Source organism: Zootermopsis nevadensis, unplaced genomic scaffold, assembly GCF_977971745.1.
Source record: "Zootermopsis nevadensis isolate Lab colony 2312 unplaced genomic scaffold, Znev_1.0 Znev_ptg000007l, whole genome shotgun sequence".
In the NCBI taxonomy this organism is placed as follows: domain Eukaryota; kingdom Metazoa; phylum Arthropoda; class Insecta; order Blattodea; family Termopsidae; genus Zootermopsis; species Zootermopsis nevadensis.
Window position 1 is genome coordinate 7,295,736 of NW_028259139.1, and position 23,144 is coordinate 7,318,879.

The window sequence follows — 23,144 nt, forward strand, 5'->3', positions numbered from 1 at the left end:
AAATATTTCGATTAAATGTATGAACTAAAAGTTGTGAAGACGAATTTAATTTTGACCAATAACAGTCCATTATATCGAAAGTTCAACTATAGCTTCAGGAACTTTGCTGATCGTACATGATATGCAGTACAAACATCGTTAAACTATTTATTTCACACTTAAAATACTTCCGAGATGATAAAGCACACATTACAATACAATTTATTCTCATTGCAATGTTATATTCAACAAATATTATTGAAGCCCTCAGTTGAAGAGAGTGAAATGTATCTTTTGTAACGTAGTAAATTAAAGATTTTTAAAGATTTTATGGATTCGAAAAAGGAGATAAAATTTTTGAATTTCACATCGCTTTGATGTAGAGTATTACAATCTGAATTACTCAATTATTGGACTCTGTCCATCGTCTGGTATTAATTTTTTTTAAAAACTCAATCCAAGTAAACCAAAGGAATAGGTTAGCTCCTCACGCCTTTACCCGAAGAAATATAAAATCCATCCTTCGAAATGTAGTGATTTCTAGGTTGTTAAAATTCATATGACATAAAATAAAGTCCAAAAGACGGAAACTATTCCTGGTAAATAACATGTGACCCAAATCAGAGACGTCTCTGTAATATGATTTGCTTTGCATAAATAAATTTCTAACTACAGTAAATGAACAACAAGGTTACTGAGGTATGTAAAATCGAAGGCAGTGCACAAAGGAAAAAAATGTTCATTCTGGACCTGTACACATCTTAACTTCTGTCAGGCATCTTTCCAAACGTAATAACATCGTGAAAGAGCGGGCGGGATTTATCAGCGTTCTAACAAAAGCGGGTAGGAAAAAAAATCACAAAAATGATGATACGGTTCATCCATCCATTCATCTCAGCCGAAATGGTAAGGGTGAAGGGTAAGAGGTCGGTAAGACGGGTACAGATGGCTGGTGAATGCAGGATACCCGTGGGATGCGGTTGTCGAAAATCCCGAGACGAAGAAACACACAAGTTGGATCAAGGGAATGGAGAGAGATGAAGGAATGGAGGGAAGAATAAGGACTGCCGAAAAGATCAAAGATGGTTATAAATCTAATTAAAAAGTAGGATTTGAGGTTTCCATGGCGGTGAGTCCGAAGACGGCCGTGGGTTGTGGAGCCGCGTATTCTGGTAGGCGTTTACCGAAATCACCCTGATGCTGGATGCAGCAATGACATCTAAAGCTTTGGAATTACCCTGATGATGGAGGTAGCAAGGACCTGCGAAACGCTGATAAGCTTCTACCAGACTACAATGTACACTACATTGGAATAGTCATAAAGTACATATTTTAAAAACAATTTTTGCATTGAATAAAGTTGTTTTATTTCGTTGTATTCTTACTGTTTGTCTTGAAATTTACATCGCGAAATTTGTATTGCGGCGCATTACTGACGTATTTTATTGGAGAAAGGTCGGGACAGAAATTCAATTATATACTGCAATACTTACTGCAATATATTCGATGGGACGGAATCCATTCGGAATCATAAAACGTTTCTATTCGCATTATAAAAGTGCAAATACGCTCATATAATTATGACTGAAATAGTCCCGCTGTAACTATTGTATGGTCTATAGCGTTATAACCTAAATTTTCCACCAAAATTAATATTCTGCCATCAGCATCTCTAGAACTGAGCTGTAAGAAATATGGTGTGAATTGTAGTAATTGTTATCAACAAATAAATAAATTAAGATATACACCAAATAAAGTGACATTATTATGCGTTATTTGCACTAAGTGCATGAATTGAGCACACATGTGCTGGTCACTGATTTGGATGAAATTTGGTATGGACGTTATACCTCTGGGAACAACCTTGAATAGTTATAAAGCAAAGTTGTTTATGCAAGATAACTTATGTATCTTCTATCAATAACTTAGCGTTTGCAATAAATACATATGTTTATGTTAAAATATCCTGTGTCATTTAGAAATTAATGCTTCAGGATAGCCCCACGTGTTATTCTCTGACTTCGTGGCAACAGCATACGAACACGGACTACGCCTGAAACATCCATGAAGGAACCCTAAGTAAGGAAATTCAAATTTAAGACGAGAGAGTGCTACTTCACAGGAATTAAATAGCCAATCCTCTTCCTCGGGCTAAGTCATTTCTATCAGACTGTAAGCACTACTTGGAAATGGGACAGGGCCTTCGTAAAGATAATTTGCTGCTTCAGTGAATATAGGACTTCAAGACGCATGAAGAATAACCAGTTTCTGCAATGTCTCTCCATTTAAGTTTTTATAGAAACTAAGTCCTGCCACGAGTGACTTTATTACTATAAAAGAACGCTGATTATTCGATAATCGTGCGAAGTTATCATAAAAGAAGTTAGCTGCAATACCGACTGAACTAGAGAACCTGTTTGACGTCGACAAATCGAACAGAACTGATCAGTTAAGCTTCGACACGATTCGGAAAGGACAAGAATATAAAAGTACGGACCAGCTCCGATTCTGAGTGGGAACACGTCCTTTGCGACAATTTATCTGTGATTCTGCACATATCATTTGTCTTGATGTTCATTTATTAACGACAGAAAAACTGATCACCTAAGATACTACATTGCATGTTGTCGTGAAAAAAATTACCGTCGGATTTTTAGAAAATTCACAAGGTCTGTTTGAGCTTCGCGTGAAGTTTAAAATAAATTTAACTGACAAAACATAATTTTACCAGAAAACATTCAGTTTAATGGTAGATCCAGATTCTATGACCCAAAGTTCACGAAAAAAGTCCGGTTCTTTTGGAAATAGAACATGGCGGCTGAATGACTGAGATTACATTTTATTCCGCACCCAAGCTCCAGCGCTTAATGCAAGTATCGCACCAAAAGACAAAGTTATTGAAATTATTGCTAATGCCGTAACTTGGACGCACGTAACTCAAATCCACCTCTCCCAGTAATGACAAAAAATAGTTAGGCTCAGAGTTATACTTGTAACAAACAGGTACGTAACATAAATATATTACAATTCTTTTCGATACCAGATACATTAATTAGATGAAAGGAAAAAAATAATTTATGAACGCGTGCAGTGTACACGTAAGCGTGATTAGCTTTTCAACAACAGCATTGAATTTCAATAGATGAAAATCAAAGCGAATAAGGTACACACAAGATTTTTTTAAACAACATATTTGAGTGTGTCTGTCTGCATATGAATCAACAAATGGACTCTCATCAATTCGGCTATCCGCCTACCAATCAATCAATCCATCCATCATCGGTCTACCCATAAAACAACCAACCAATCTACGTATTAACCTATATTTCGTCTGCGACAGACTAATCGATCTATTCACCCATAATCGATATATCTGTTAATCATCGATCAATCCATCATATATGTATGTTATATACGTATATATCTGCAGTCTATCTATCGTAATGTTTCGAAGGAATGGAATTTCTAGCAGTTCGCACCAATCAAACATCTATGAATTCTGTTCTAACATCCAACAACACGTACAAAAACAAACACAATCTAAATAAATCCTTCAGTAGATGAAAGAAACAGAAGAAGGTGGAACATGCGCCTGTCAGTCACGTTCTGATAGTCAAAGCAGCTTTTAATTTAAATGCTGCCATTGTACTTCGGTGGATGTACAATGAAAGCGATGGAGAAAGGGCAGAAGGAGAATGGATGCACAAGGAGGAGTAGAAGGAAAAGTGGAATTTGCATTTTGCGCGTGTTCAAACATTTCGCTGCTTCGAAATGCCTGCACGCGGTGGTAACTGGCGAGAATAATGGAACGAAGAGAAGATATAATGACATTAAACTCTTTACTTAATCCGAGTCATTAAATACCGACATCAATTTTCATCTGAATGCGAAACAGTGTTCTTACATGAAAAATAACCACGTTTTGGAATACACACATCTGCACTACTCTGTGTACAGTTTAACACTCTAAATGTAAATTGTGAACCCTTAATGAAAACATCGGACATGCTAACTAATTGTACTTGTTGCTATTTAAGATTAAAATAATACGCTTAATTAAACGAGCTTAAACGTTGCTTTAGACTCGTGAGACTGGGGTTCTGTGCATGTACAATGGTAAGAATTACTGCTGCGAGTAAAATGAAGATTTCTCTTTAAGAAACCTTGTTTCTCATAAGAACTTCATCCTACACTCGTCCTCAGTAGCAGATAAAACAGTACATCTCTACTCGTGTCTTAACGCATATTCAAATAAGAATTTTGAATTCTTTAACACGCTACTGCTGAAAGAAATTACAGCACATAATTTCTAACACTTCATGTGCTTGTATAAGATAGGACATGTTATGTTATGTTTGTCATATGATTATACGATGTTTCCCAAACGTCACAAAATCCAAAATTGAATGTTATGTTTCGGTATTATATAAGATAATAATTACGTACCACGGTTATAATTACAGCGCATGTTCAAATCGGCCCCCACCCTATCAACAAATTCGTAAGAAACTCTGCTAAGAATTTTACAATCGCCGTCAAATTGTTTTATTTTTTACTTTATGTGACATTCGTGGATTGTCCTTGTAGACAGTCTGCATTAGAAAATAATGTTCAACAACAAAAACAAGTTGCACTGTTGAAAAGAAATTGGCGCTAGTTACACGAACCAAGAAACTGAAGAACAATTAATAAAAAGAAATTGCGTCAAAATCACCGGCTTAATGGAGTGACAGTAGTCCAGTGCTGCCAACTGGCGCGGTTGAATGTTCAGTTCCTTCTAGTTTTTAACGTTATGCAGTCGCGCACAACGAAGGATATATTCTTGTCTAAAAACATCAGTCTTTATTTCTTCTTTCCTTTCCGTAATTTTTTCAATCCTATGTCTTGTTCCATACATTCAATTCTGAACGTGGGTGTTCTCCATTATAATGATTTTACAAAAGATGTAAACAACCAAACCACAAAATGGCTCTTAGTCGGTTAATGCACGGTATACATTAATCAGCGCAATATTTCTATAATAAGGGCTTGAAAGAAGAACAGCACAAGAGACTTTAACAGGTTTTGAGAAAATGCATCAATATGGCCTCTAACCTAATGAATATTCATCCTACACACTTCGTCCATTCAGATTTAAAAACATTTCAGTCTCTGCATATGTTTGTGTGCATTACAAAAATATGGCGCACGTATGTGTACACGCGTGGGTATTAGAGAGACACACACAGGAATTCAAAAAAACAAAAACAAAACAAAACAAACAAATATTTTTAAATACCTTAAAATACATTTGGTGAGTATGATAGAATTATAATCTAGTTTACGTCTCTGAAACCGCAGAATCTGGGAAATATGAGAGTAAGTGCTTTGTCATCGTCTCTTAGCCGCACTGTTAAGCAATAATAAACAATCCTGCAGATGGCACGCACTCGGGGTCTTACTTCCAACATGCGTTGTACTGCTTCAGCCAAGAGGCTACCCTCAACAGCCTCCAGCACATGCATGTAATTGGATCGTGCTTAGAATGCTGACTCTCCCATGACGAGACGTCGCTCTACTCAAATCTGACTCACGCGCCGGCCATTCCGGGGGAACACGAGATGAAGCACATTAATTCATCTCTCAGAAAATGGACTCTTGATGTCAGAGTCACGCTTCTGGCTACTGACACCCAGAACTAAATACAATTGTTATCAGACGGTTATCATGGAAATGCAATTCTTTATCACCGTTTGTTGAAAATAAGATACTTAGAACGGTAAAGCCATAATCCGAGAACCCTCAACAAGCATCATTTCCATTGATATTATTATAGTACACATTATAAAAATATCCCGCAGAAAACGAAATAAGCTGAAACTTCGGTGTAGCAGTTCATTTCCCGGGCCGTCTATCAAATCTTTGTTATATCTTGAACGAAACGAAAAACTCCGCTAAGAAACACGCGGCCTTTCATGGAACATATCAAGAACCTCGTAGTATTGAGTATAACACGTCTAACATAAATTAAGAAAAGCAATGCATTTAACTAACATTTTCTGATGAACACAGTTGAATGACTTATGTAATTCACATGGAATCCTAAGAGAAATGGAATCGAGGAGGTTTTGATGTAACTCGAATTTGGGGAGGGGGGGGGAGAAATACATTCAGAATTTTGATGCTGAAACGTCTTTAAAGGCGGCCATTTGCAATATTGAGAAGTTGATTAAAGTAAAATATATGTACGACGGCTATAAAAATACGGTGATAATGATAAATGGATTGGTCCGATTTACGATGGTGTCCAGGGGGCTCTGGTATTAGCGAAAGTTCAACGACGCTAATATGGAATCCCAAAACCGGACAAGAACCTTAGTCAGTTATTCTCATCTCCCAGCTTTATGCCCCATTTTTCTAAGATGCATCTTAATGTTGTACTTAAATGTGTTTATCTTCCAGTATAATTCTGTACCCATTATTTATTTCTCCACTCTCCAACCCGAGCTACATGACCAACCCATCGGAAACTCCTAGATTTCACTCCCATAACAATACCAGGTTACCCTGTTAAAACAGAAAATGTTCAAGTGATGTAATAAATTCTTCAGTTTCCTCGCCCATTTTCGTCCTAGCATTTCTTCTGAAATGTGGGATGAGTTTCCTAATATTCGTAATGTTTAATCTTCGTTCATGGTAAAAGATTATTTTTCACAACTGGACAAAAAACACAAAATTATCATTTAATTTATGTGTGTGTGTGTAATTATAATATACAATTTTAATATTTTAGAAGATATTCTGGGTTAAAATAGTTTTTAAAACGAATGCTAAAAGCCTTCAGAAACACAAAACCCAAATGACTTCTGTCGCAGCTAAAGAACAGATAAATCACGCATAAAGGCAACTGAAATTCCATACACAGTTCAGGCCTACATTCAATCAGCTTAAAACAGATTGGTAACTAAACGTACCATCTACGCATTCCGTATTTATGGGTTTCATATAATTCTCACTGCAAAAAGGTATTATCTTCTTAAACAGCATTAATCAGTTGATCTTTCTAATGGTGAAGTGCTGTGTTTTCCTTGCGGTACGAACTGAATTCTTAAATAATATTTAGATGAGCTTCGGCTTGAAGGGTTAAACTATGTAATGTAAAATACCCAAGGAGCAGGAAGCAAATTCAGGAAATGTTAAGGATCAATTTTCTCTTACCACTGCCATGTAAACTCGCTTGGAAGAGAGGCTAAAGACGACGAAAGTTAATTGACACTACTTAGTTTGCAAGTAGAAATTGTCTTTATCGTGCGCCATTTTAGTATGGAGCTGGTAGGTTACATAGTACTGGGGCAGGGGGGCTTCACTCAAGCGGGTATAATTAAATAAATTATTATCAAAGATTTAATCTTCTCGTAATGACGGAACTGGAAACGCAAACAATGCGCATGCCTGTAGCGATAAAGACTAGTGGTGTCCTATTACTCACCCAGATCTCACCACAATCGGTGCAAATTCGACACAGAAAAGCTAAATTGTCTGACCATATACAATACAGCGTGTAGTTGATGATACTGTTTCAACACGGCACAGATATCAGCAAAACGTAACTGGATGGTTGAAAAGACACAATAAACGTCTGAAAGCCATTGTCCCGCAATGCAGCACCAGATCTGGAGGATTGGAGACGGGGACCGGGGGGGGGGGGGGATATCACCGCGATTTAAGAGAAGAAGGAATTCATTCCATTACCCTCACACTGGAAACAGGAAGGGAGTGCTACTATCATTCTGCAGGAAGAGAATTCTGCTGGAGGCACACAGACAAGATAGATTACTTTTCTCTGTGCAGATGGTTTAACAGAGCGGACATGACATTTATAAAATTGTTGTCAAATCTTCCTTTGGGGAGGCTTAAATTTTAACGAGGAGAGTATCTTAAGTACAATGCGATAAATCTAATATGAAGTTTTCTTTCAATCTTTGCCAGTTTCAGAAACAGAAATTCCTTCAGAAATTTGATACGACGTCTTGGATAACGGATAGGCCCAAGTGAGTGCTTTTAGAGACTCAGGACAAAGCGAACATAATCCATGTGTAGGCAGGATTCGACACCGCGAACTCACGGTCCGAAGGTTTCAAGGGCGCAATCGGTTACACTTATAAACATGGATTTAACAATGAACGACGATAAAATATTAGAAGATCCATGGTTTAAAATTTCGATCCCCGGCTCAGAAATTAGTTACGACAATGTAATATATTACGCTGCCATTGGAGATGAGAGTCTGAAAATGTCTGATAAATTTTATCAATATTTCAGAGGTGCTTGCTGTCTCCATCATCGGGGCTACGACAATATACGGCCTAATACACCAGAAGACAGCCATCTTAATAATCGCGGTCCTGAGTAAGACCAAGGCATTGTATGTCAGCATGTTTCGTCCTTAAACCAAGTCACAGTACTTCCGTAAAATTTCTGTGTTAGATGAGTATTATATTATTCCACGTTTTTCACCTGATCGTAACATCTTATTTACGTCTTTAAAAATTCTTCCCTTTTCTCCTCTCAGTAAGTTTATGTGTGACTGCGAGTGAACACACGATGTCAAAGTTTACGTGAGAGCAGAAAATAGAAATATATTCTGCTCAGATAAGTTGAGATTACAGAAAATAGAAATCCCTGCACGCACAAACTTTTCGGATAAAAGCTATTACGTCTACTAATTTTCATAATCGATAAGTCGAACGATAGATGGTCGTATCTCGTAAATTACCCTCTTCTTCCGTCTCCCGGTACCTTGACTTTCTAACCAAGCAGAATTATGCGCCAGAGCACCAGGACAATTTCGAGTTCAGAGTTAGGGAAAGAACCGTAAGTCTTCTGATATCAGACTCCGGAAAGGTCGTTCTAGAAGAGGGAACATTATTACGTTACTGTAGCAGGACACCAGCCCCGAGCACGAAGAACGAATTTACACTGTACATCAGGACATAGTACGTTTCATACGTGAAGTTTTACAACAAATAGAAGGTGCAAAAATACAGGACTGAAGACGACGTTAAAGAAATGAGTTTCGTTTCAGCATGTTGCCTGTCTACTGTCTGGGTTAGGACCTGTGTACAAAAATCTGAACTTTAGAAGATGACTCTCGTCTGAGTCAAGTTTACCGAACTACAGCAGATACTGAAAATATCCACAGCCTTCTCAAAGACAAACTTCAATTCTTTTAGTGTTTTCTGAGACTTTCGAACTTTTTCTTGGTTAATATTGGTAACAGTGTGTTCAATCTTGGATTTAAACGAAATTACACTACGCAGTATGCAGCTATCTTTATAAACAACGACGTATGCCACTGTGAGTCTTGAGGTTCTCACGGCATCCTGATTCTTGCGTCATGTAGCCTAGTAGAAATTTACGTATGTCTCAGAGGTTCTTGCTGCCTCCATCATCAGGGCGAAGATCATCACCCTGACCATGTGACGCGGCAGAATGCCCGAGAAGATTTTACTGCTTAAATCGTGTCTTTACGGCAATGGTTTGCTGCATTTTCGAGCTGACGATGGCGAATACAGTGGTTTAAACTGCTTGTTGCCTCGCATAAACCCAACCAGACGCCTATAGGGAAGCCAACGCCACCTGCTGCATTCGTTACATCGCCGCTATGCGCATTCTCGAAGGCTTATTACGATATAACGACACGGGTTAGACTATTCTCAGCATCTCTTTCCATTCTACTGACGACCCGAAAAACAATATTCTTCTGCTCTAGCAATCATGGACAAGCCGGAGACTCTAATTCTAAGAATCGTTTCTTTTTAAACCTTCCTTTTATTATATCTTACTTCAAGAATACGTTGTAATGCTCGAGTGAATGTATGTTCGAGCACAGAGAGGTAAGGTGTTATGTGAATGATAAAACAGACGTAAAATAAGCCCAAATATCTTCAAAACACGTTCAATCTAAGTTCTTCGTTTAAAGCGACAGACAAGAGGTAAATTAGTAGTTTTGTATATTTTAATCTCCAGAATTACAGACGATTAAGAAACGGTCGATTATTACATAACTGACCTACATCGGATCTGTGACTTATTTGTCCAATTCAGTAAAAGACGTGTGACCTCAACGACAGTAAAAGAATGTTGAGCCACCAGACAGACAGTAGAAAAAGATACGACTTACGACGTAATAATATTGTAATATTATATTAAAAATAATATTTAATTAGCTCTGTGTGACTGAATGGAAAGTTTCGTGTTTTGATACGTGACTCGATTTGCATTCGAGACTTTTAATAAGTAACATTTTCGCTATGCACTTAAGCCTAACTCCCAAATCGAATGATCACTCCAGTGCGCAGATTATTATAGGCGTAATTTGTCCTCAAGTGCCGTCTGCTACGAATATATGGGCCCAAGAAAGATGAGGTAACACGAAAATGGGAGAAATGACAAATATATTACCAATTTGTACACTTCAATTACTAATAATAAGATAATTAAATCAATGAACTCACACACATAAAGAAAATTCTTATTGGAAAACGGGAAGTTTGGTACATACATGTGCAGCCTGAAGGATAATATTAAAACAGATACTACAGGAATATGTTGTGAAGGTTTATGCTAGATTGCAGGTGAGCTTTTGTTGGAACGGTAATGTATTTTCGGGATTCACGACGCCACGGAATATTTTATCAGCTGGATGAATCGGATTTTCGACGAAACTTGTGAAGCAAGGAATTTCCTAATTAGTTCGTTATTCAGATGTAATCTGTCGATATAAGCCTGAACCGTGTGTTAACAGACTTTTTTTTTTTTAAAAAGAAACCCTCTTATTTTCTTCAGGGCATAATGAGATTGAACTAATTTTGGAGTGAAGTGGGCCAAACCCAGGGTCCATGAAGCGAACGTTTGAATCCTTTATCTATATATTTAATAGCTGTGTATTTTTACCATACACCCAGTTTTATACGATTTCATTGTGGAAAAGAAATCTCTCTCTCTCTCTCTCTGTATATTTTCCATTTACTCGTTTCATGACTTTTCCGTCATCAGGAATGAAAAATAAATAGGAATTCGTATACTTAAACATTTAAATTTTTTTGTTGAAGTGGTCACCGTAGTGAAGCTGTGCTTTCATTCACGTGTATTTGTAGAAACAAATTCTCTACTGCAGCCATTTTCCACGACATATTGTTTCTCTTTCGATGCCCTTTCTGCCAAAGGCAAATACTGTACTTGTTGAGAAATAAAGGCATTTGATGTGTTTACGAGGTGCATTATTATAAAGTCCTTAAAAGAAATGAAATGTAAAATAAAACTGTGGCATAACATATTTCTTACTATAAAAGCTGAAACTCCGTAGGCCTAATTAACTTACAAAGTTACTATTACGTAGAGCAAATATTATTTTTAAGAAAGTATTCTTTAATTTTTAGCATTAAATAAATAATGTAGATGTAGGATTTGATGTTCTCATGACGGTGAGGAAGAAAATACTTCAAGCAAGCAAACCAAAGTTGCAGTCTGTGGCATTTTGAGTTTTAAAACCGTGTAGACCTACATGTCCCGGAGGGGCATGCCCCCTTCATCTTCAAGTTATAATTTTTATAGAAACACACCATTTTACCACCTTCTAGATGCATCATCAATGCCCTGATGTTGAAGACATTACGATCATTTAAAAGATAGGTCAAAATCTACCAGATAACATCAAAGAAGTCGGCCATCTTTATTTTCATCGCCATGAGAACCTCAAACCTCACGTGTATCCAATTCGCCCACAAAATCACAAGAAAAGTAATTTAACTTCATATAATATTGCGACATTATAAATGCTACTTCATAGGAAACAAAGATGAATTCAAGCAGTAAATAGATTTGGTACCGTAAATGTATCGGCTTACTGGACAGAAATGGCTGCATCCTGTTTCCGCTAAGAGGTGATAACTTTTACCTCACTCGTCACTAAAACTTATGCAGCGCAGATAAAAATGTTCGGTAAAATAATTTTTTTTATGCGCACGTAAAATCAATTTATTAATTAATTCTGAACAGCTTCTATAAAATATGAATCAGTTAATCATTTGTCACGTTAGGTCAACCATATTACGCATATTTTTACCCCTGTCCGTCTATAAAATGAAATCTTGGGTATATGTAGAGAAAAATACCAATAAAAACGCCGATATATGGCGTTATATCTGGCTGAATGGAATTCTCCAGGAGGAATCTGCTAACACAAGAACGGAATGAAACACGTTTACTGAAGTTGCTCGTTCCGGTGAAATGTTAACGTGATTTTATAAAGCGTTCTGACAACTGATGGATCGCTGTATTGTAATGCTGAACACTGAGTCTGAGGTTTGCTGAAAATACGCGCTATTTCAGGCGTTGTCTCTTACGTCACTGGATCCCCTTGCGATCTCTTACCGATCAGTGACTAAAAACCTCTGCCCCCATAGCGAGCAGACTAATCAAAAGAAAGCAAATGGACTATATCGAAAATAATTTGTCTCTAACCTAAATCTTGTTTTCATTTAAATACTTTACCTCCACACACTATTTTATGCAAATTATTAACAGTGCATTTTTCTATACAGTGTACGCAATACAGTAACATGTTTCGATCTTATGTAGCCATTTTCAGGACGAAACCAAAACTTAGCAATAAAGCACTGTAATTATTTGGTACGTAGCATATAATTAAAATGGAAATACCTCCATTAAAAACGCAGTAAAGAAAATTTAATAATTCAAAATAATTAGAATGCTATGATTTTAACATCGTAAGCTTATATTCCTATTCATAAGCCTCCCTGGTACACTCGTGCCACTCTTATGTTGTAGCAACATTTTGTGATCCAGCATCTACGTACACTTTGTTAAACTACAGCAGGATGACCTATAACTTCGAGCAATGACTGTAATCTAACTTCAGAAGATTCTAACGCGAATGTCTTTAATGGTACGTTGTTCTGCCGACTTGGATCACGTGTTGTCTGAAAAAAGTTTCCGTAGCAAAAATTCCGTCAAAACTCTCTCAAATTCTATTACGAGTCGAGTTTTCGTACCACAGGAGAGTGGTACTGAAAAAGAATTCGGGATATGAAAAGAATGACAAGAAACCTTCTTGGAATTAGTGACACTTTTCTTAACATTCCTGCATCCGAAATAGGTGCTGTATATTTTTATTTCGCTATTTGTAAAGATGTCGCAAATGGGGAATTAAATTTTACATTTTCAAAACACGACATGACTTCACAGGAAAAAAAACAAGTGTCAAAAAGAACAAGGTAATCTAATTCAGTTCTAGGAAAGCCAATAGTACGAATAACGTAACACACAATACAAATAAATGGCTTCCCCAAACCGGGGACTTTTTGGTTTCCAGAAAGCTTTTTAGATTTTCCTAAAACGTTATCAGTAGAAATATATGCTCTCAATGAACAAATTCCACAACACGAATATCGTGTTCGTCTGTATTTTTAATATCGGAACAATTTTGAGGTATTCCGATAATATCTTGTACTAGAGGTCCAATCCAAAACCTCTTCGGAAATTTAATTTTTAATTAGTATCTATCAAATATAATCCATACTTTGTGAAGCTTAACCCATACTTTATTGATATTCTAAAACCGAGTCATCGGAGAAGAATGTAAAGATATATGAAATATAATAGAGTTTTAGTTAAGAAATACAATTCTGTTTATAACAGTCTTCAGACACTGTGAATACTTAAAAAAATATAACTGTACTCTCTGACTCTTATAATCGATATCTGTAACACGTTTAACTTTTCAACAAAGGGGTTCTATCTGAATACTATCTTTACTTGTGCAATGAATAAACATCAATACCAATGAGGTATTATAAATCTCAATAAAAGTGTTTTAAAAACATTTTGTGTTTCACTCGAGTACACTTTTCCAACCTTGCTGCGTATATACTGAAGTCTCTTGGTATTATTGTATATAAATACGTTTAGATTTTTATACTGGGATAAAATTGCGAGAATCATTGAGGACGGCAGCGGTGTAATGATGCAGACGTGACAGAATCTGTCCCAGTGCCACTTTGACTATCACAAATCCTACATGAAATGCCCTGGGAGTGAATTCAGGCTTCCGTGGTGAAAAGCCGGCGACTAATCGCCTACGTCAACAAAACAAAAATAATTCACACCATGGACTGAAGTGGAAACCATCACTTCGACACAAATCCACAGTCTACGTCACTACTCTGCACTTAGCTTTATAATTTGAAAAAAAGTGAGAATCCAAACGATGGCTGCACGGAGGGTAATACACAAAGAGAAAAGTAGTTTACCCACTGATAAGCGATGTAACAGTTTAATTTTAATCCGCTGAAGCGTCAACGAAAGAGCTACTTACTCTGAAATTGCCAAAATTTTAACTGTACAAGGCGAATGTTCGTTACCTTCGAATTTATATTACGCAGTCCCGCATAAGTCTTCTTGGAAACACGACTTCATACTTCGTAATTATTCATTTTCCATTCCCTTTAACCATCACCATATGTATCACACCATATATTCATTTCTGACCGTGACTGTACTCCATTAAAATGCTTTTACGAAGGCTGTACACGATGAAACCAGCAACTGTCTCTTGCTCGGTTATTGCACGGCGTATATTGAGACTGAGCTATATGTCCATACAAAGCGCTTGAAAGAAGAATAACACAAAAGACTTTAATAGGTTTCGCGGGGATTGCATAACGTGAAATTCGAAGGCATTAAATATTCACTCTGTGCTGCTGCCTTATCTTCATTACTTTGCAAAATTGCTAGCTCATCGACTCAAAGCGAATCCATAGTTTATAAAATATTTGCACTCGACAGATATGACCCAAGTTATGCTTACCTGCCTACCTATCTAACTTCTAGTTTTATTACGATCAGGAAGCTATTGATCAGCGCCGACCTCCACCTTCTGCAAGTCGGGTTAGAATTCCATCAATGGCCACAATATCAAACCGATCGATATTATCTGTTCCCAATTATCTTAGGAAACATTACGAACCTCTGTCAGGCTACATTACCGCAACTAATCCGACAGAAACTATGTGGAAAAGCTGAAACATATTCCATAAAGGGACCTCAGTGTAAGGTTGCAATTCTGTAACTAATTTTCGGTACCTAACAGACAACGTTATAATAATTTTCAAATTAGTGGACCTAAAGTTGATTTTCTGCTCTACAAAACTTTGCAATGACGATGCAAAAAGGAGAGGTAAGAAAATAAATTGTTACATCCATTAAAAGGTAAACGACGAATGAACTGTTAGGTTTGAACAGCAGTGTAAACAACTCTTGAAGCTAAAGAAAGAACTTCTGTATATTTCAAAAACTAAATCTGTCAGAACTAAACAGAGCCTGTTGAGTTCTTAGAATCTACAGTAACTGGGTGATCCAACCTATAGAGAACCTGAGAATTCATTACCACGTTCACAACAGCCAGTTACCAAAACCTATCCTGAACACGTCTAATCCAGTCCATAACCTATCATCCTACTCATTTAAGATCCATCTTAATATTATCTTTCAGTAATCTTACGAGATTCGAATCGTGTACCTCCCGATTACAATTTTTAAACCTTATTTCCACCCCATATTTCTCCGTATTAAACTACTGTTGAGTTTCATATAACCCAAGACCTGGCATAAAAAACAGCGTTCCAGCACAAATTTCTCGCATTTCTAAACAAAAGGGATATTTTTTAAGACTCCTCCTTCTTCAACGTCTGCAGCGAAGTCGAAAATTCCCATGGCAAAGTTTCCAGACTAGTGGCTGCGTACGTCGCGAGCGAAGCAGAACTTCTTGGACAGGTAAGCAACTTATGGTATGAAAAGTTTCCTCAAAGTCATTAAAACTTCTCACTTTTCTTCACATGTGCACTGAAACTTAAGAGGAACCTGCAGTTTTAAATTGACTTGTGAGTGGTAGAAATCACATACCAAGATAAATAGGAAGTTCATTCATTATGCGAGTCACACAAATCTGAGACCAGATACGTTTAGCCGAACGTTGTAAATTCCTACTATTATACGAAATATATTGGTAAAGACCAGATAAAGCACCTCAAAAGAGTAGACGCGGATTAAAACAAGGTACCTCCTGGATGAGGTGAACTAAAACCCGACAATTTGAACTCTCTTGAGTAACCTTTCCTGTTTCGATATTCCGGAATCGACAGCCACCTTTGCGATTATTTTCACTTGCCCTCTTTATAACATACCCTGTTGCTCGTCTCTGTTTGCAGCCTGGCAAGCCACTTTGCTGACCCAGCTAACTTCACCTCTTCGACCCATTCCGCTTCGAGATTGCTAGTGTACAGCACTGAACAAAGAAACTGCAGCTTGTGGGCCGCCTCCACGACTATATATCAGCACACAGGAAACAAATAATTGCCCTTCCAGTGCTACCAATATACGTGAAAGGAATATACTACTTGGTAAAAAGAGACAAACTAATCCAGAGGTCAGGAATGAGCGGAGCTGTAACTCAGCTATTCCATACTTAATCATGAGAGACAACATTAGCTTTATCTCAAATGCCTCGGTTTTATCAGTTCATGAATGTCTGCGGGGGGAGATTTGAGCCTGGTATGAGGGGATTAAAGTAAGCAGGGTGTTATGACATGAACTGGATTCATCTTGCGCATGACAGGAAATGTAGAGGCAGTTTGTTAACGTGAGGACAAAGCTTTGGGTCCCAAAAGAGGCCGGGAATATTTTAATCAGCTAAAAGACTAGAAACCGTATGTTGTAGGAGCTTCTAGGCTCGTTTAAACGCATGTAAAATCTGAGAATGTGTGTATATGTTACCGGCAATGTATAGAATGCCTAAAGTCAGTAGGCAAAGTACGAAATAAATCGCAGTGTTAATATTGTTTGGTTGTGTATTCTATAGAATACCTAGGCAAATTATAAAATAAACTGTTAGTTTCATACATTGCCTAAAATTTCTAGGCATTTTATAAAATTACTGGGCATTTCATAGAATGCCTTAATTTCATACTTTGCCTACTGACTTTAGGCATTCTATACATTGGTTAGGTAATATAAGCAGTGACTAGACGTAGGAGATGCACTGGGTTCACTTGTTTATTGAAACGTTTTACGTTTACAAGCAATTCCTTACGCTCCAAACATTTCTTGAGGACTTTATACGTTTATAGAATTCGATATCAGGTCTGGAAATTGTAGAAGATGTTGTATTCTATTACTTCTGTTACATTCCTTGCCAACATGGTAACAGAACAGTGATAGAATATGTTTACAACACAAAATTTTCTTCATGCCAACGGAAAAAAAAAGTAAGCAAATTATAAGGCTATGCTGACAGACAGACGGATACCATACCAATAAACTGCGCGTATGCACATACCTACATGTACAGACATCGCTAAAACACAAAACACTAGAAAATAATTAGAATCATTATACATGTCAACATAATATTACTGAATGATTTAAATACTAAGCCTTATAAATGGCAAAAACACATGAAAAAAGGTAAACAAAGGAGACGGTTGAAATAATTCAACTTGTGACAGACTAACGTCAACAACTATTATAACATTTAAAAGTCGAATGTTACACATTTCATAATATAAATTAAAAACGTATTTCAACTTTAACGCTGTATATCAGTAATAAATAAATACGAAGTCGTGCAGAATCAGAACTACGCAGTCGGAAGACGTCTGTACTACAAAGCGTACACCTTCCCTCGTCCTAGTTTAGCAATTCTGCACTTCGATAGATTTCTTAGAAATCGGAACAATAGTTTCGGAGATGCTTTCGGATAAATGCTTCTTCCCCGCTTATGCTTTGTCATACATTTTGTGCCAGGAACACATAAATAAAACCCACAGTCAAGAGAAGAAAGTCATCTGAAAAGTATCGACAATTTCTGAGTAACAAAATCATAAATCATTCCCAGAATTATTTCGGTAGGAGCATCGCGGCTGAGTGACAGGTGACTGGCTAAATTAGTCTAGCGTTTTAGCTGACCGAAGTGGGCCGAAGGAGGGGCAGAAAAAGTACATTTCTGCACCTTCCAGGAAAACCAAGATTTGTATTCCTAAATTATGCATTTGTCGCAGAAAATTACAGGTCTACTTTTATAGAATTTATTCATGTAGCAAGGAAATACAACCGAAAGCAAAGAATAAGTGATTCTTCGATGTGTGGATCACCACGTAATAAAAGCTTTCAAAGTACTGTTTGTCAACCAGCTGTCCGCGACAAATTTTTATGAGTCCGGAAGACTTTTACCACAAAATTACTTTTGTGTCTTGAAACTACTGGGAAGTCGTGATCCCAACTATAAGACAACAATCAACTGATTATCTCCAATTTCTACAATTTATTTGATTATATTTTTACGTAACTCTTTAAATGTGCTATCTTCATATACATTTGCGTCGTATATTAGTGATAAAACTAACAAACAAAAAAGTAATATCTGAATACTAATAGTATTAAGAATTTAGTATATTTACCGGAATACCTACAAAATTTAGATGGTCCGCAATCCGGAATTTCGACATACAATGGCTTCAAAAACACTTGTTTAGAGGACGCGCTATGTACTTCGGCTCTAGAAAGAGATGGGGTCAGTAGTTAGATTCAGCCTCGGGCTCCTTAATTCCCGGGAATAAGCTCACGATATCGACTGGATAGGATGCTGCGTGGACCTCATAGTCTGTACAGACGCACTGATGAAGAGAAACCGCCCTCTGCTGGAAACTGAACTCAAGACTTCCAGCCGTGTCGTTACGGGGATGTTTTCTAGTTGACGACTTGCAGATGTGCGGGCACCAGCAGCGGCTCCTTTCTGATACATTCACTGCCGGTCTTATTGTGCAACAGATCACACCGAAGTCAAAATCAATCAAATAATATTTTAAAAAGGTTATGAGCTTCTCATTTATGCAGACATACATTACATAATAAATTAATTTTGTAAAAAATATGCTAAATATAAACATACCCTGCCCTATGTTGTGAAGTGCATTTTTTTTACAATTTTTTCACATCATCAGTATATTCTTATTGCATATATCCTAAAGTACAGGAAAATACGCAAGTCTATATATATATATATATACATATATAATTATACGTATACATGCTACAGTTTATGTATTGTAGTTCGTGTTGCCCACATACAGACCAAATTTTGACGAAGTTTCCCGTACAACAAAAAAGGTGCTTTAGAACATTAATCGAAAAGCTTTTTTTCCACTACGTCGCGTTTCTTTTATTTCACTCAAATATCCTGAATACATCCTTAGCTGTTCCCGCGGCAACTGAATCCTTCCTAGAATGTGAAATAAAAAAAAGGATGTAGGAGACTTTGTACGAGAACGTGTATTCAGTGTGGGAGCCTGTTTTACTTGTCTGTTTCGTAAATAAATGTTTATATCAATGGAAGTGAAGTAATTTAGTATTCACTCTGTACTTCCTCTACTGTCGCAGTGGTTCTGCACGATAAAGGTTTCCAGGGTGATGTACCACTATCCCTAGAGCCTTTCTTATACGCCACGCAGTATTTGTGGCGGGCATCAGGCTGAAAACTCGAACGCTGTGACGCGAATCAGGTTCAAAACTTGGGCAGAACTCACTATTTATACTATTTCCGTTGGTTTCCTCAATCTGAACAGAACATTTCTGACGAGGTACCTTCAAATACGGAATCCAAAAATTCTTGTTTAGCCACCCCATAACATAGGCAAATAATTTATACCTCAATTTTATATGATTCCAAATAGCATCTTAGTATGATACGACGCCGTTGAACAATCCACTAACAGGATTACAGGTGACCTTGGAGTTTTGAGGAAATTAGACAACGACATTAGTAGATCAAAAAGATTTTCGGGTCATTACGTGAGATAGTTGTAATGTGATACGTAAATTTTGTATTTATGTTACACATTTACTGCTAATAATAATATTATTAAGAAAATAATGGATAATTCTTCAGAAGCCTAAAATACACCGCGCCAGCTTTTTCCGAGCTCCGTTGTCCTGGGAAATTAGTAAATGAGTCTTTCTGCATGTTTCCTCAGTAACTCAAGGTTTCAATAAAAGAAACTAACAATTAAATATAATTCGAGTCTTTATTTACTTAACGTGGTTAATAACGTACTATAATTTTCTCGGCTCTGACGTTACGTGGTTACAAACGTTTCGAAGTAACGAGTCGTCTTAAATCTTCAGGGTTGAATCCTAAGTCTAAGAATAATGCAGTTTTTAACCTATATCTTATTCCGCTTTAGCAATTCCAGGGTGAATAATTGTTTTTCAACGTCACACAGCTTATGCAATTTATGATTTATAGAGCAGCGGTTAGAACGCTGGCCTTGTAATCCTGGGGCCTCGGGTTCGATTCCCGGCGGTGCCCGAATTTATAACTTGTGTTGGGCAAGGCCGTGGTCTAGGCAACACGGAGTTTTCCTCCGGGGGCTTCCCCGGTTTCTCCGTGGCATCCCAACAATTACTCCATTCACACACACAGAAGAAGGCAATGGCAAACCACTTCTGGATCATCTGCCAAGAACGTATATGAACAGGTCCCAGTCCGAGAAAAGGATGGAAGGATCCTGTTCAAAGGGACCTGTCGTCAGACAGAACACTCAATAATAAAAAAAGAGCAGCAGTAACAGAATAAAATCCATTTTACAAAGAAAAACGCTGATTGGGCGATAAATGCTGGGAGGGTTATGATTTATAATAGCGTCTTCTGTGTGATAATACTGCAGTGGAATACGACACAAAAACAGTGACAGTCTCTCATTGATTTGTTTGTGGTTTATTTAACGACGCTACAGGCAACTCAGACCATATGGCGTCGGAGTTATTCACTGATATTTTACTCAACAATAAAGCATTCTGAATGAATGTGCATCTAAATTCTGCTATTCTGGAAATCGTAGTAAACTGACTACGCTTAATAATGGATACGATTCAAATGGGTTGTTTGTTGTGGATCTGAACTTTCTGAAACGGTCCCTTTTAGTGAACGTGACGAAAACTACCAAAGACAAATTTGACAATATAGATTTCTGTCATTTGCTAAACGTTATGAGGTCAGTTTAACTAACAAATTATATTTAACTTTCAAGGAAACCTTATCAACAACTTGCTGTTGCGTTAATATAAAGCTTTGTTTCAATGACACATTACACTAACATTTCTTAGACACTGTGAATTGTGTACGAGAAATTTATTGTATACGTTTTAAAAATTCGAATTTTGGTAGATATATTTTATTTTATTATTTTTATTTTCACGATTTATTTGTACTGTTTTAATGTTAAGTTCGTCTAATATCCTGACAGCTAACTATTATATTGTGCTAAAATATTTGAACATATTCAGACTCTGCACTAACTCCATATCCAAGATCCATATATTATATCTAACTTTAGATTCCTGATTTACTCGCAATGAAATGACTTTCGAATTTTAATTGAAAAATCAAACGCTACAGTTTTAATGAGGAGGTGCTTAAAAGTTTGAGAACTTAATATTTGTATTACGACAGAAATAATTAAGCATGCGCTACAACCAAGCTTCTGCGCAGAAGTTAATTCAAATAGCGGAAAACCATCGAATCCAAAGAAACTAAGAACTACGCTCGTGTTTCTAAGAAACGACATAAAATAGAAGAATCAATAGCCCCAAGCAGATGATACGAACCATAAACCGACATTAAAACTAAGAGGTCTCAATGACTATGTCGTTTTATGTAAGAATAGATAAGCTTACTTATCCTTCACCGGGTTTATCAAATTCCACATAAATTTGTAAATCGAAAACATAATAAATTATATACTAATTACTAACTTTCCCGCAAAAATTATGATAATATCCAAAGCAATAAACACAGTCAAATACCATGTGACAACAAAGGTGTTATTGCATAAGGCCTAAACTCCCTTAACAGCAAATTATCATCAATCAGCATTAAATTATTATATAGACATGATTTATTATCATAATAATAACAAAGTTGAAGGAAATAAACCACTATGGGGAGAGAGAAGTAGATGAGATGATGATGATAATGTATGTATTCTAAACAAACTTTCATAAACAGACTTGTAACTGATCGGAATTAAGTAGAATGTGGCGTTAAATCAGAAATAAGTAGACAATCATTTAGCTGAATAAGACGTTCACTGCTTTCATGAAGCCCATGGAGTCCTTGCCTCATTTACGTAAATATTACAAGGGACCCTAACACGAGCCAGTTGAATCTGTTCCAGACCTTCATACAAAATTATTCAAGATCTATTTTAAAATCATGAAATTCACGAAGAACTCATGTGGGAATAATCTTTCTAATTCTAGATTTCTGACAGACGTTCATATCAAACGTGTAAGTTATATATCGTGAATAAATACATGACACAGACCAACACAAGATTTGTTGAACGACTTTCATGTCATCACTTCTTTTCCAGACCGTTTGATACAGCTGAATACAAAGAGAAATTTGAGTGGGTGAACATCTGATACCTACGAACAATACTTCTTTCGTTTCGGTACATTCCGTACTTAAAGCGTGGCCCATAAAATTCGGGATTTATAAATGCTTATCATCCGTGTTCTTTTTCCACTTGAATTATTAGGCTGTATAGCTACAACACAACTCTTACAGAATATACTGTATGCCGGATGTTCAAACCATTGGCCTTTGTTCTCCGGTTGGAAAGAGATTTCTCGCCAAATATATTTTATCCCTTCTCCAACTTCACTTATTTAGAAGCTGTTCCGTATCTCTTGCACTACATTCGTTCTTTCCCGAAGCACTAACCTATATTAACGTTATCATTTGTTCTCTACACGAAGGACATAAAATTAACGCATAGTAAGGAAGTCGTTTCAATACGTCCTGTTATATGCTTCATATGAGAAATACAGTGAACCCTCGATATTCTTCGTTAAACAAGTTCCTTGGAAATGTCACGTATAAGAAAATGACGGATGTGAAAGTATTAAATCGCATGTTTAAATGACAATTCATTTGTTTTCGGGGAAATAATATAATTAGATAACAAACTCTTATTTTCGGTGGGAGAGGATAAATAAGTACAACAGTTTAGATTAACTTGTAACAATTTATTAAACAGATGCATATA

General features: G+C 36.8%; 1 long non-coding RNA gene across 3 annotated transcripts in view; it reads right to left on the bottom strand.

Moving 5' to 3' along the window:
* LOC110828203 (uncharacterized) overlaps window positions 1-23,144 on the bottom strand; it is a 91,208-nt gene that overhangs the window by 35,943 nt on the left and 32,121 nt on the right. Inside the window, exon 1 of one of the 3 annotated variants that reach the window (XR_015533917.1) lies at window positions 16,224-16,351. The exons of the other annotated variants lie outside the window; for them this stretch is intronic. This is a non-coding gene — a long non-coding RNA (uncharacterized LOC110828203). Of the gene's footprint in view, window positions 1-16,223; window positions 16,352-23,144 lie in introns of those variants that run through there. 3 annotated transcript variants of the gene reach the window in all.